Source organism: Pteropus vampyrus, unplaced genomic scaffold, assembly GCF_000151845.1.
Source record: "Pteropus vampyrus isolate Shadow unplaced genomic scaffold, Pvam_2.0 Scaffold7, whole genome shotgun sequence".
Classification (NCBI taxonomy): domain Eukaryota; kingdom Metazoa; phylum Chordata; class Mammalia; order Chiroptera; family Pteropodidae; genus Pteropus; species Pteropus vampyrus.
Window position 1 is genome coordinate 1,216,758 of NW_011888788.1, and position 14,892 is coordinate 1,231,649.

General features: G+C 40.1%; 1 long non-coding RNA gene across 1 annotated transcript; it reads left to right on the forward strand.

Moving 5' to 3' along the window:
- The first annotated feature begins 22 nt into the window (after positions 1-22).
- On the forward strand, positions 23-14,883 carry LOC111746257. Its single transcript, XR_002783032.1, has 3 exons — positions 23-503; positions 6,789-6,887; positions 8,518-14,883. It is a non-coding gene; the product is annotated as an uncharacterized LOC111746257 (long non-coding RNA).
- The last annotated feature ends 9 nt before the right edge of the window (positions 14,884-14,892 follow it).

Consider the following 14,892-nt stretch of genomic DNA (forward strand, 5'->3'; position numbering starts at 1 on the left):
CGGCGCGCGGGGGCACGTCGGGGGTGGGGGCGGAGTCGGACGCGTGCGAGGAGCTTGGATGGGGGCGTCGCGATTAGCTGGGCTGGGGGCGTTGGGCTCACAGCCGCAGGGCCGCGCCCTCCTTAAACTGCGAGGCGGTGGAGCCACACGCTGGGAGCGCTGATCCCCAGGGCGACAGCTACTACGCCACCGCTCTGTCCTGTCCTCAGGCCCGGCATCATCGAGTGGGACTTTCTGCGACGCCCCCAGCCACGCACACGAGCGCGCCCGGGGGCGGGGCCTTCATCTGCCCCGCCTCGAGGCCCCGCCCCGTCGAGCCGGCTTCGGCCTCCAGCGAAAGCTTCTGCTGCGGTCCCGGTTCAGCGCCGGGACCTGAGCACCTCCCTAGTTCCCTGCTTGCTTCCCGCGGTCTCCCAAGAGAGTATCTCGCTACTGTCCTCACCCGCTGGTAATCAACTGCGACCCTCTCTTCAAACATCCAGCCAATTTCTAGCCAACTTCAGGTTAGCAGTGCGAGCCCAGCCGTGTGTAGGGCATGGATCTTACGGGTTCATAGTGTCCCAGAGAAACCCTACCCTTTTCCGTTCCTTTCTTGGCTCGACCCATTTTCGACTGCAGGGCCATATACAAGAAACTAAATCCCACCGAGCCTCGGTCTTTTCTTGTGTAAACCAGGATACTACTTCGTAGATAGATTGTCAGGCGTCCTGTATATACAGGATATATTAATGATTTCCTCCTGCGTCTTGTATTGACTTTGTCAGGATGCCTTAAATGTACTGTATTAATATTTTTTGCAATTAATTACAGAAATGTTAGAGCTATTTTTTCCGGCAAGGTAATTGGCTTTTAAATCCCTTAAATGGCAACACTAGCTGAAAACCTACTTACACGAATAAAAGATCTGGACAATCCCTACGGTTTGTCCAGCAGGTTTAGCTGAGGGAAGACCAAAAGAAAGGACTAGAAAGTAAAAGTACTTATTTCTCATATTTAAGAAAGGAAAAGACTTTTGGCTCAAATTCAAAGTCGCGAACAACCTCCATTATTTGGAGATAAGTTCACATCAGTACACAGGCTCTGAAAATTAGCCAATCAGCGACAGGCTCACTCCAGTTGCTCGCTTTAGACAACAGCCAATCAGCAAGTGCCTCACACCAGGGACCAGGCTTCTTAAAGTAAGCGAGTCTTCAGATACCTTACAACAGTGACCTCTAACAGAGCTGGGAGTCTGTCAATTGCTGGACGCTCGAGCTTCGGAAACTGCCAATCCCTGAACGCTAAGCTTCTCAAAACATTTAAGATCAGTTCTGGCTTTGTTTAGGGAGATCGTGCCTTAAAAGTACAGCTCTCCTTTACAGACAGAGGAGAAATTCATCTTTTTTTCCGCCCCAGAGTCTGAGTTCAATACATCCCCGACTCCACCCCGCGCAAGTTCGAAGTTTGCAACTCATAAAATTCAGTTCTCATTTACCGTTAGTTATGAGTTTGGACTTGTGACAAACGCAATGTCGCAGCCATGAGATTTATCAAATGCAACCTTTTTAATTCTCGTGATGGTTGTTATTACCTTTTTTTTTTTTTTTTACGGTTCTATGGGTATATTCACAAAGTGGTACTATCACCACCACAACCAGTTTTAGACCATTTTCATCATCACTACAAGAAACCCTGAGCCTTTTAGCAGGCATTCCTCCATTTCTCCACAACCATCACAGCCTTGGGCAACTACAAATCTTTCTCTCTCCATGAATTTGCCTATTCTGAACATTTCATATAGACAGAATCATACAATGTGTGGTCCTTTGTAACTGACTTATTTAGCATGTTTGCAAATCTCATCAGTGTTGTAGCATGTACCAAAAATTTTATGGTTGTATAATACTCCATTGGATATGTGGATATATCACATTTTTCTTATTTATCAGTTGATGAACATTTGGGTTCTTTCCACTTTTTTACTATAAGGCTGCCATGAACATTCATGTATAAGATTTTTGTGGGGACATGTTTTCAATTCTCTTAGGTATGTAACCTAGGAGTGGCATTACTAGATCTTCTGTATTTAACCTATTGAAGAACCTCCAAACTGTTTTCTAAAATGGCTGCACAATTTAAATTCCCCCTAGCAACATATACAAGTTCCAGTTTCTCCACATCCTTGCCAATACTGATTATCCATCTTTTTTATCATATCCATCCCAATGGGTGTGAGTGGTATCTCATTGTATTTTTTATGTTTTTTTTTGTTATTTACTGTATTTTTTGTTATTTATGTTTATTTTGTTATTTATGTTTATTTTGTTATTATGTTTTTATGTTATTTACATTTCATTGTTTATTGTAGTAACATTGGTTTATAACACTATGTAAATTTCAGGTGTACAACTGGCATAATTTGACACGTTCTTGCCAACATCACTATGGTTTTGGTTTGTATTTCCCTGATAGCTAATGATGTTGATATTTTCATGTACTTGTTAGCCATTTGTATGTCGTTTGGAGAAATGTCTATTTAGATCTTTTGCTTATTTTTATTGGGTTACTTGTCTTTTTATTATTAAGTTGTGTTCTTTACATATTATAGATACAAGTCCCTTATCAGATATATGATTTGCAAAAATTTTCCTCCATTCTGTGGATTGTCTTTTCATATTCCTGATTCTTGTGTCCTTTGAAGCAAATTTTTTAATTTCGATGGTATTCCATCTACCTATTTTTTTCTTTAGTTGTTTGTACTTTAAGTGTTATATTTAAGAAACTATTGCCTAATACAAGTTCATGAGAATTTACAACTACATTTTACATTTTCTTCTAAGAGTTTAATAGTTTTGGCTCTTATATTTAGGTAAGGTATTTGATTCATTTTGAGTTAATTTTTGCATTTGGTGTGAGGTAAGGGTCCCACTTCATTCTTTCGCATGTGGCTATCCAGTTGTCTCAGCATCATTTCTTGAACAGACTATTCTTTTCTCTTTGAATTGCCTTGGCACCCTTGTTGAAAATAAATTGTATTATCTCCTTTTGACTTGTATATATTTGAACCCCGAAATGCCAAAATGCAAGTGTGAATTTCATGAAAATTTTTCTGAACAGTAAACATTTATTAAATGAGGAAAAATTCTTTTGAAGCACTTTGTGCAGTATGCAAGTGTTCATTCAATATTGAAAATGGTGGACAGTCAGATATGATCCAGGATATACTAACAGCTAAGCATAAAAGATGTGTGATTTCTTCAACTTGTATCAAGAAAGCAATAAAATAACAAAATTTTGATTAAGAGAAATTTAAATGAAGAAAATAAAAAAAAATCACAGCAGAAATTATAATGGCCTCCCATACTGTGCATTGTCATCAGTCTTTCAGCTCAAATAACTCTTTGAATGTACTGCTACCAGAAATATTTTCTAATTCCAAAGTTGCCAGCAAAATTCCAAATGCCAGGACAAAATTACTGCAATAATTTAAAATGTAATAACTCCATTTACTGTTGCAGTGATTATCAAAGCTCTAAATGGCTCATCTTTTTATGGAATCATCACGGATGCAAGTAATTACAATGCAGAAAAATGTTCCTTTTGCTTGTGTAATACTTTTCTTGTGAAAAGGCTCACTTGTAATGCTATTTTGAATAAAATCCCTTCTAGATGAGACTTCAGAAACGAGCAAATTTTTTTGCAGAGACTTTCTCAATGAGTTATGAGTTAATGAGGAAAATTGTACTGCTTGTGGTGTAGATAATACAAATATAAATGTTGGTAGAAGTTTGCATAAAGGTGCAGATATTGTTTATTCAAAGTTGAAGTAAAGCATAAATAATTGTATGGAAGCAATTGGCTGTCCTGCTTGTATTCTGATTAATGCTGCTCAAACAGCATCTGATGTCCTTCCTATTGACTATGAGAAGTAATTGTCATGAAATTGTTCTCTTATGCCACCAGCATTTATACTGTTCAAACTGAACAATTAAGGGATTTTTGTGATTTTGTTGGCATTCAGTATTGTTCATTTCTCTTGCATTCAAAAACCAATTAGCTCTCTTTAACAAATGGAGTCTAGAGAATCCTCAGTTTATTTGAAGCACTGAAATCATACTTGAATTCTAAGGAAAAGGCCCCCAAAATTCTTACTGACTTTTAAAATAATCCATTAAGGGGAACCTATTTATTTCTTGTTCACAATTTACAATCATCTCTTTAGAATAGGATTATGCCAATTGAAAGGAGAGAAAACTGTTATTGAAACACTTCATTGCTTAAGGGAACTGTTGAATGCATCAAAGAAATGATTGATGAAGAAAAATTTATCCTTTAAGTATTAAAGCTATTCTAAATAGGGACAGGAAAAAAATTCTGACATGAAGTGAGTGATTATTACAGCACTTGTCATGACTACATTTTTTATTTCATCTCATGAAGAATTTTGATTCTTTTATATGGTTATTACTAACTACTCTTCCAGCATGGAGACAGGTGGAATCATTATGTGTAGTGTTGAAAAAGAAAGGAATAAAAATCGATAGCAATGTTCTTTTTTGTCAATGGACAATATTTTTGAAAGTTATTAACCAAGAGATGCAGCATAATACTGGAAAATGGAAAAGCCAGTCATGCCATGAAATATGGTATTTGCTTCAATTAACTAAATTCGAAGAGCAATTTTCAGGGTTGTTAACTTTATTCTAGTGCATGTTCAGTATACTGGCTCATAACACTAACGCTGAGCATGTTTTCTCATTAATGAAAATCCTGTTGACAAATAACTAAATAAGTGAGATGTGACCACTGTAGAAACTATGATACAAAGTAAATGAAAATAGATTGTATGTGCAAGGAACTTTATAAGCAAATTCCATAAAATAAGGAACTATTAAGGAAAACCAAATGGTCAGGAAGATATAATCAAATGAAGAAGAATGTAATTTAGACCCTTAAAATTTATTTCCTCTAAATAACAAATATTTTTAGTATATATCCCACACAGTGCTTTTCTTTCCTATCTATGTATATATGCATAAACAATTAGATGTAATTCAAATTTAACTAGGCTCCCTATTTTTTATTGCTAATTCTGGCAACCCTACTCTTGGGTGATCTGAGATACTATGTGTTATCCACTTAACAAGGGTCTTTAAAAGCTTTTCCCCAATCTTTTTTTTTTTTTGGAAGTATAATTTCCTTACAATAAAATAGATAATAAAATGTACAGTTTAATGAGTTTTGACAGGTGTATACGTTATAGAATCATTGCCCCCTAATCAGGATACTGAACATTTCTATGACCACAGAAAGTTCCCTGAGGCCACTTTGCAGTCAAATCTCCACCCCTGGTCGCAGACAACCACTGATTTGATTCTGATGGCCATAGATTAGTCCTGTCTGCTCTTGAAATTTATAAAAATGGAATTAGCATAATGAATTTGAGATGTATTTACCTTCCTATACATATCAGTAGGTTATTCCTTTTATTGATGAGTAGTTTTGCACAGTTTGGACATAATTTGTTTATCCATTTACTAGTTGATGGACATTTGAGTTGTTTCCATTTGGGGGCTATTATGTATAAACTCCTATAAACATTCATGTATAAGTCTTTGAGTGGCCATATGTTTTAATTTCTCTTGGGTAAATACTTAGAGTGGAATTTCCTGGTTATATAGTACATGTATTTTTATCATTATAAGAAAACATCAAACACTTTACCAAAGTGGCTGTGCCTTTTTATACACCTGCCTGCGGTATATGAGAATGCCAGTTGCTCCATATCCTCATCAACACTTGGTAGTGTCAGTCTTTAACCTTTCTCCTGGGTACATAGTGGTTTCCCATTGTTTTTAATTCCCATTTCCCTACCGATTATGTTGGGTACGTTTCATGTTCTTATTTACCATCTGAATATCTTCTGTTGTGAAGTGCCTTTGAAATATTTTGCCCACTTTAAAATCTTGGTTTATTTGTATTTTATTACTGAGTTAAGTGAATTCTTTACGTATTTTGGGTATGAGTTGTTTCCTGGATATATGCATTGGGAATGTTTACTCCCGGTCGGGGCGGGGGGTGCATTTTCATTTTGTTAAGGGTGTCTTTTATGGAGCAGAATGCTTTAATTTTCATGAAGTCTAATTTTTTCCAATTATTTAAGAGGTGAATGTGGCTGGCTATGGTGTTTAGGGGTGTGGGAATGATGAGGAAATTTGGGGAATTTCATTAAAAACTAATCAGCTTTCTGCTTTTGTAAATATGCTTGCTTTCTGCAGATAGGCTTATTGCATGCAAGAGCTCCTGCAAGAGCTCCCTTGCACTTTGCTCGACTTATAAATGTAACTGTTTGTACTCCAGCAGCTCTCCCTCCCTGTAACAATCTGTGTTTACTGGTTGCCCATAGCAACTCGGCCCTTCTGTCTGTTACTACTTGAAATCAGCATAGCAACTCCTGCTGTATGTAGCAGTTTATGTTCAACCTGACCAATCAGCTTATGTAAAGCTTTTCCTATATAAAGAGATGTTTCCACTGAGAACCTGCCCAGATCTTCAGAGCACTAGGTCGTCTGGCATGGCATGTAATATATTTTGAATTCTCCTTCTCTCTGAGTGAACTGCTTGGTTTTTTGCTGGTCTGATTTTTGGAGCTTTGGGGATTTTTCCACAACATTTTTGGAGGCCCCAGCAAGATTCCAACCACGCCGGTCCCTTGAGCTGCCGGACTGGTGGCACGGCCTGGCTGAAGCGAACGAGAACCAAGACGACTGAGGAGATGTGTCACCTGGATATTTCACGTTCTCTTTCAGATTGGTGCCCCGACTCCCTGGCATGGCTGAGCCACCAACTGGACTTATGGCAGAGAAGGACTAAATTCACCAGAAGCAACTTCAAGAATATCAGAAAAGGTACAACCAAAGTATATAATTAATTATTTTATATTTAGTTGATAGTCTATTTTATTTTTAAAGAACCAGGTTTTAATATCTTTATGTTTTCGAGCTCATTATTATTGATTTTGACATGATTATAGGCACCAGATTGGAGGTAAAGAAAAAGTAAATTAAGGAGTAAGATAATTGGGAATTAGGAACCAAAAAGTAAGGAAAGTAAAGTAAGGTCAGAGCACTAAGTCAATCTGAGGTCCCGGGACAGCCCCCAAACCAGCCCCTCTGTCAGAGGGAAGAGTAGGAACACCTTCTTATTTTCAGGAAACCTGAGGGATAATAGGTTCATCAGGAGTCTCTATGGGGACAGAGTCTAGGAGTCTCCCCATTGGGGGAGGCGTTAGGTTAAGGCACAGACTCACTAGCCAAGAGTAAAACCTGCGTTATTCTGGTGGGGGAGGAGCAATGCTTTAGCCCGATGTGTAATTGTGAGTGAATGAGTGTCTTGACCGACCTGCTGGTAAGGTACAAGTTTGTAGCCCCACGGCTGGGCACCCTTAAGGTTCCCTAAAAGCCATGGGGTTCATTTGGGCTCATTCTGCAGGTCCATGGTGAATGGCACATGGCCTATGGCGGCATCAGACTAGTGTCTGATCGTGAGTCACAAAGCTATAGCTAAGCATCACCTAAGCTCCCCGAGAGGGGACACAGCCAGATGAGTACCTGAACGATCTCCTCTTTGGAGGGGCTCCCCACCCTTGTTTGTCTTTGCGTCACCATTGCAGGGTGGAATAAGTGGGTCAACACCAAGTAAAAGGAGTTCTATTACCCTCCAGAGGGCAACCAGTCACCCTCCATGAATTAAGGAGAAGCGGCTCCTTGCTCACTAGCACACACATTAAGGAATGGTGGGAAGTGTGCGAAAGAGAGTGAATGTTGACTGACTAAGACGTAGCTTACTAAGAAGCAAGAGCTGAGCTCTGATCTACAGTTCCGTGGTGATCCTCATATGGCTTACAGTGGCCCCATTGGATTTCCATGAGGAGTCTACACCAGGTGGGTCATGGGTTTACACCGACCCACCAATGCTAAGAGGTGCCTTAAATTCAAGTGAGTGGCGTCCCGTCCAATTTCCTGATCCTTCCCATCCTTCTTGTGGCATGATAGTTGTCTGTCATGGGAGGCGCGGGAGGTACCTCAGATCTTTATGAAAGAATGAGGCATGTCGAAGAAGGCTTGAGTAAGCAGAAAGGAAAGTGTTTTTAGTAACAAAAGGTATAAAGAATGGAAACTTAGATTGAAGGTAAAAGAAAAATATTTGTCTCAGAGGTGGTTGCTGAAGGAGTTAAAAGAGGCAAACTGAAGGAGTAAAAAATATGGAAAAGAAGGTTCGTGGAAGTAGTGGAAGGTTTGTGAAGGGAAACTGAGATTTTCTGAGGAAAAGTGTAAAAGAAGGCTATTGGAAGAAATCTTGAGAAATTTTACGTAATTAAGCTAAATAAGGTTGGAAATTTAAGTGTCGAAAGTAAGCTGATGTAAAATTGGAATTGTGCTAAGATTATTGGTCTGCTATGAAAAGGTTTTCTGAATAGAAAACTAGAATTCTGTATGTTGACAAATTAATTTTGGTGTTTTGTGTTGCTTTAACCAGGTTTCTGGAACTTCAGAGGGTATACTGACATCAGCCTCTGTGCCTAATTTTCAAAGGAAGTTTCTTGCAAATATGGAGAAAAATTCCTCTAAGCCAACTGTCTTAGACTGTATGTTGGAAAACTTTAAGGAAAGTTTCTAAGAGGGGTACAGGGTCACCACGCTGGCCTCAGGAAGCCTTCGTATTCTTTGTGAGCTCAAATGGCCCGCTTTAGGCGTAGGTTAGCCCCTGGAAAGGACCCTAGACCTCCCCACAGTGAGAGCAGTATATTGGGTAGTGACAGGGACCCCAGGATATCTAGACCAAGTTCCATACATAGAGACGTGGTTGCAGACAGCTGCTGGTGCTCCCTTGGGTTCGGTTCAATGCAAATAGGCAGGGACAGAATAAGGAATTTGTGGCCCGATTGGTTAGGCATAAGGACAAGGTGTCAGCAAAATTAATCCAACAAGGGGACCTCAAAGAGGAAACTAACTTCCAACAGTCGTACACCTCAGTAGCTCTGTCAACCCCCGCGAGGCCACTTTACTATCAATTGCCGGACAGCCTTCCACCATCATCACCTTTGCCACCCCTTATCGTCCCAGAGCCCCAGACTGACACTATGCCTTCCATCTCATTTAAGTTCGACTCCTCAAATCACTCCGCCTGGTATATGGGCAAGTGTCTTGCGAGGAGGTGCAGGCCTGGCTCCAGGGCCAGCTCCACAGCATGTTCCTAGTCCATGATTCCTCTGCCTTCTCTAGGGACTATGTGCTGTCCATATCTGAAAATACACGAGTTTCCCACTACCTTATCAACTCGCTATCCAAACACTTATTTAAGATCAGGGACCTGGAGTTCGATAGCTTGCCAGCCCTGCTAGAGTTTTATAAAACTCACTACCTGAACACCACCACCCTGATGGAGCCTGCAGCTAAGTATCTAAGCATATCAGAATATGTACAAACTCTCTGTTATTTTCCTGGGAATGATGGTGAAGACCTGCCCTTTCAGAAGGATGAGTTCCTAGTGATAATAGAAAAGCCTTTTGTTAGAGAGCTTATAAAATCCCCATCACATAGAATACATGAAAAGTCCAAATTAAAGGCAAAGGCTAGAGCTGGAAAGCCAACAGACATGTCAAGAATGGCGTAGGTACACCAGAGACCAGAGGAGTCGCCCATAAGTTCTATGAGAGATTATGCAAGGCATATTGGGTATATACCCCTTTTGACCCTGAAGCACGAGAAAACCAGTATATGGTTAACGCAGCATTTGTGGCCCAATCCTCCACCGACATCCGCCGCAAACTTTGATAATTAGAGTGCTTTGCTGAGATCAACACCCAGCTACTGAAGGTCACAAACAAAGTATTTGAGAACAGTGACCAGAAAGCCAAAGGGATAAATGTGTTCTTGTTAATAGCTGCAACAGGAAACTCAGGTCCAGAACAACAGACGATTGCTCTCCTCCGAAAAAGAGAGACCAGAAGGAGACCTCCACCTCGCCGTGACCAATGTGCCTACTGTAAGGAGACTGGACATTGGAAGAATGAGTGCCCTCACCATGAGAGACAAGAAAAATTCAACCAAGCTTGTAAAGGAAAGTACCAGCCTTAGCCAGTCATCCAAAAAGCTCATCGACCAGGCCGAAGAATAGTCAGTCTAGGAATGATTGGGCTCCCTGTTCCTAGACCCTCAGCAACTAATTTATGGTTACAATAGAAGTAGGGGGCCAATCATTGACTTTTACAGTAGATATTCCATGGGAGCAGCTTCATTCATACAGGACAGCAGGAAGCCGGCTACGCAATAACAACTGCTGGTGAGGTAATCAGAGTTAAGGCTCTGCTACAGAGCTGGTCACCACAACGGACTGAACTATGGGCACTCATCCAGGTATTACAACAGGCTGAAGGGAGATGGGCCAACATCAACAAAGCTCAAGGTATGCCTTTGTTACCTTGCACATACTTAGGGCCTTTCACCAAATGGGGGAGTTATAAATGGCTAAGGGAAAAGAAGCTCCACATGGCTAAAAGGCTGCAAAGTTCAGGGAAAATTAAATGCATGTACCGGACCCACGGAACCACCATAGCTAGCTTTATCAGGAGACCTAAGACCCTGCCCTAATTAAGGGTAGAAAAAGGAAAAGAGCTCCATGAAACCCCAGTAGGCAGGAACTACAGCCATTCTCAGCAGGAAGCAGATACAGAAGAAGAGACCTCCAGTCCCTCAACATCCATATGAGTAATAACAAGGGGTTCATGGCTTATAGAAAATAATTAGGCAGGAAAATTAGCGAAAAGGGGGTTTCTAGGTCTACCTGTAAAGATACCAAGGTCATTCTGTATTTGAAGGGGCCCGCAAAAACCTCCAATGGTAAGGAAGTTAGGAGAAAGAACGTCCTAGATTAATAGTAAACCTTGAAAATGCCCCAACATCTTCAGGTCTTAGGAATAATCCCCTGCCACATCACTAGAGAAACTTTAGGAAGAGCCTCTACCCTCTTGAGGAATTAGGTACACCCCTGTCAGCCAGAAGAAAAAGTATAGATTAAAGATTGGAAAGAGAAGCTGTTCCAACCAAGCTATACAGGTAATCCTATGCTGTAAAAGATTGGAACCAAGAAGGAGTACTATAAATTTTAATCCAGTGTATCACCCTAAATTAAAGCAACCTTGGGTCAGGATTGAAAATACTGTGTGAAATATCTGCTAAAATGTGTTTTATAATTTGGTTTAGCCAAAGTGTTCATTGGTCCAACATAGAAGATGTTATTAGAATATAAGATTGTCGAATTTTATAAAGGGTTTAGCCTAATATGACATTTTATAAGGTAGTCGTCATTGAATTATATACTGCTGTATCCAGTTCAAGTACATTTGTCTGTAAAATCAACTAAAATACTACTAATTCAATTAGATTCTCTCAGTCTTGCCTGGTTTGTCAGTGTGGTTAAGCATAAGGATCAGCCATTTGAACTGTCCAGATATTCATCCCAGTTGACTCCTGCAGAAAACACCCTGTGTAGACAGTGCAGACGGATTTCAATGGCTCTGTAAAGACAGCATGCCCTGCTCCAGCCACAAGCCGGAAGCTGGCTGGTCTACGCACGGCCGAAGCCTGAGGAATTTCATCGTAGGACTTCTTACAATTAGACACTGGGGAAGGAGAGAAATTAGAGCAAAAACTGTAAGTTGTAAATCCATGTCACTAAAGGGGGAGGGGGTCAGAATTTTCTATAGCTACTATAAATGTCAGAGACCTCAAAAAGGGACCTGTACCTATAACTAGACTCAATGGGTAATCAGCCTTATGTATGTTACAACTCAGATGAACCTCCTTCACTAAAACAGTTCTGAAATAAAGGAAGCCTTGAGGGAACACAGGAGGATAGACAGGCAAGACCATATTACCCCAGAATAGGGTAAAATGTAAGGGCATTTCTTGATTCATCTGCTTGATAAAATATGTAACTTCTAGAGTTTTAATTAAATCACAGTGCAGCTCAATGATGTCTTTTCCTTTTTCCAAAGAGCTGAGATAGAAGTACAATGTTCGATCCCTGCCCATTGGAAAAGGTGATGAAGTTCAGGGCAGCAAATTAGCAAGGCGGTCAGGGTTTATAGGAAGAAATATGTCATCTACATTGAACGAGTGCAGCGGGAGAAGGCTAATAACATAACTGTTCATGTGCGCATTCACCCCAGCAAGGTAGTTATTACTAGACTAAAGCTGGACATAGACCATGAAAGGATCCTTAGACACAAAGCCAAACCTTGCCAAGTAGGAAAGGAAAAGGGCAAATGTAAGGAAGAAACAATTAAGGAGATACAGGAATAAAGTATTGAATAGTCTGTAAATAGAAATGAAAATTTACAGTCAATCTTTTGAAGTGTTGGCCAAACTTCAGATTGTAAGGCACATTCATAAAGTTTTGAGAGTGTAAGAGGGGGATATAGGAAAGGAATGAGTATATTAAAATAGATTTCAATAATATTATTGAAATCTACTAGCACCTCATTTTGTAAACAGATTTAGATAACCCTAAGATTTGATGCTTGTGCTACTATAAGCCAGAGCCAAGGACAGGAAGGGAGATCATGTGGATCCCTCATCTGGGAATAAAGCTACAGGACAAAAGAGAAGTATATATGTCCCCATGCACTTCTTGTGGAACAAGTAGTGCCTATTGGTCATGTATTTTATGGGCTACTTAGGAGAAGGGCAACACTAATAAGAAAGGGGAGTATCTAGGAAAAGGAGTAGCCTTATCAAATTGCACCAAACATATGTGCAACTCAGTAAAGAATAACTGACCTCTATAATCCTCGTTGGAGTTTTGGGGAAGAGTTAACACTTGGTATCGATGGGACAGGACCAGATCTCTATATTCGAATTTGTATTCTCAGGAGAGGTCTACTATTAGAGGGTACAACTCAAGTTTACTAGGTTTATAAGTCCTTTTTCAAAGAAATAACCAGGCCCCGGCTCCCAGGGTTGCAACCAAACAAAAACTTGTTTCTTAGAATAGTCAAAGGAATAGCTCACTCCCTAAACATCTCTTCCTGCTATGTATATGGGAGAGCTCTAGTAAGGAGCAGGTAGCCTAGGGAAACTACAAAACTGGTTCCTACCTAGGCAATGCCAGAAATAACAGTCCCACATAGTGGTGATCAGTAGATTTTAAGACATATTATACAGAACAATACTGCTGGGCTAGAGGTAGAAAGAACTCACAAGGTTGGTCGAAAACTTACATGAAGCATGCATGTAAAAGGTAAAGGTAAAAGAGAAAAGTAAGAAATGCATTAGCTAGATTTTCAGAGCTAATTAGTGTCTGGCAGAACCTAGGCAGGGTCCAAGACTGAACAGCCCCACATAGGTTTTACTAGATTTGTAGGAGCATAGCCTATATCTGCCTCCCCAGGAATTAAAAAGGAAAATTATGTAAATGGCATGATAAAATCTTCCTTATCCTCTTAACTCTGAAAACAGAGGAACAGCTTAATCACCTGGTCCCACAACTCTTACAATAGGCAACAAGAGAAATTCAAATAGGGGAAATATAATAAATTGAAGTAGTCTGAAAAAGCGTCAAAGGCCAAATGTAATTACAGGCTCAGAGAAGTAAAAGATGGAAAGGTAACAAATTAAGCCAGGAAGTTTGTGCTCTGGAAATAGTGCCACAAGGCAAGATAGAAATTTAAGTGGTGAGGCAAGTTAAATACCACCAGATAGGAGATAATAAGTGGCCCCCAGAACGAATAATCCAATACTGTGGGCCTGCCACTTAGGCAGAGGATAGGTATTAAAGAACCATACCCCCATTTGCATCCAATTGCAAGCAGTTTTAGGATGAAAGCAGGAAAGCCTTGACCCTCCTTGCACATCAACAGACTCAGATGAGAAATGTCACCTACCAGAACAGATTGGCACTAGAGTATTTGTTAGCAGCAGAGGGAGGCGTATATAAGAACGTCAGTCTCATTAACTATCATATATAGGTAGATGACTAGGGCCAGGCAGATAGGGACCTTGCTGAACAGATAATAGAACTGACACATATGCCCATACAAGTATAGCACGAATAAGACCCCGATAACTTCTTTAAAGGTTCTTTACTTTCGGAGGCGATGCACTAACTTAGAGATAGTAAGGGTATATTTTACAGAGCTGCACTGGACATGACAGGATTTACCACTTGATGGATACAGCAAGTGGCACCTGAATAGGAACCTAGGTATAGGAAAGCATGTAAATAAGGTGGGGAAAACTCCCTCAGAAAGGTATATACAGAAGATAAAAAGGGAGAAAATACAGATCACAGCCTAGAAGAATTTGAGAAAAACATGCCTGTTAAATAAATTTAAGGAACAGGTTGTCTTTATCAGGAGTAAAATATAAGACAGCAAGAGTCAGAAGATCCTTTATATACAAATGTTTAAGGCCATACGAAAAAGAAAAACTGCAGTAAAGACCTTTATGTAATTAATTATAAGTCTCTAGTCCAGGGAAATCAAGAAGGAAATCAGAAAGGCGATGCTCTAAAAGAATTTAAATGGGCATCAAAAGAGGGGAATGATGAAGAAATACGAGGAATTTCATTAAAAACTAGTTGGCTTTCTGCTTTTGTAATTATGCTTGCTTATTGCATGCAAGAGCTCCCTTGCACTATGCTGGACTTATAAATGTAACTGTGTACTCCCGCAGCTCTCCCTCCCTGTAACAATCTGTGTTTATTGGTTGCCCATAGCAACTCTGGCCCTTCTGTCTGTTATTACTTGAAATCTGCATGGCAAATCCTGCTGTATGTAACAGTTTATGTTCAAGCTGACCAATCAGCTTGTGTAAAGCTTTTCCTATATAAAGAGATGTTTCCACTGAGAAC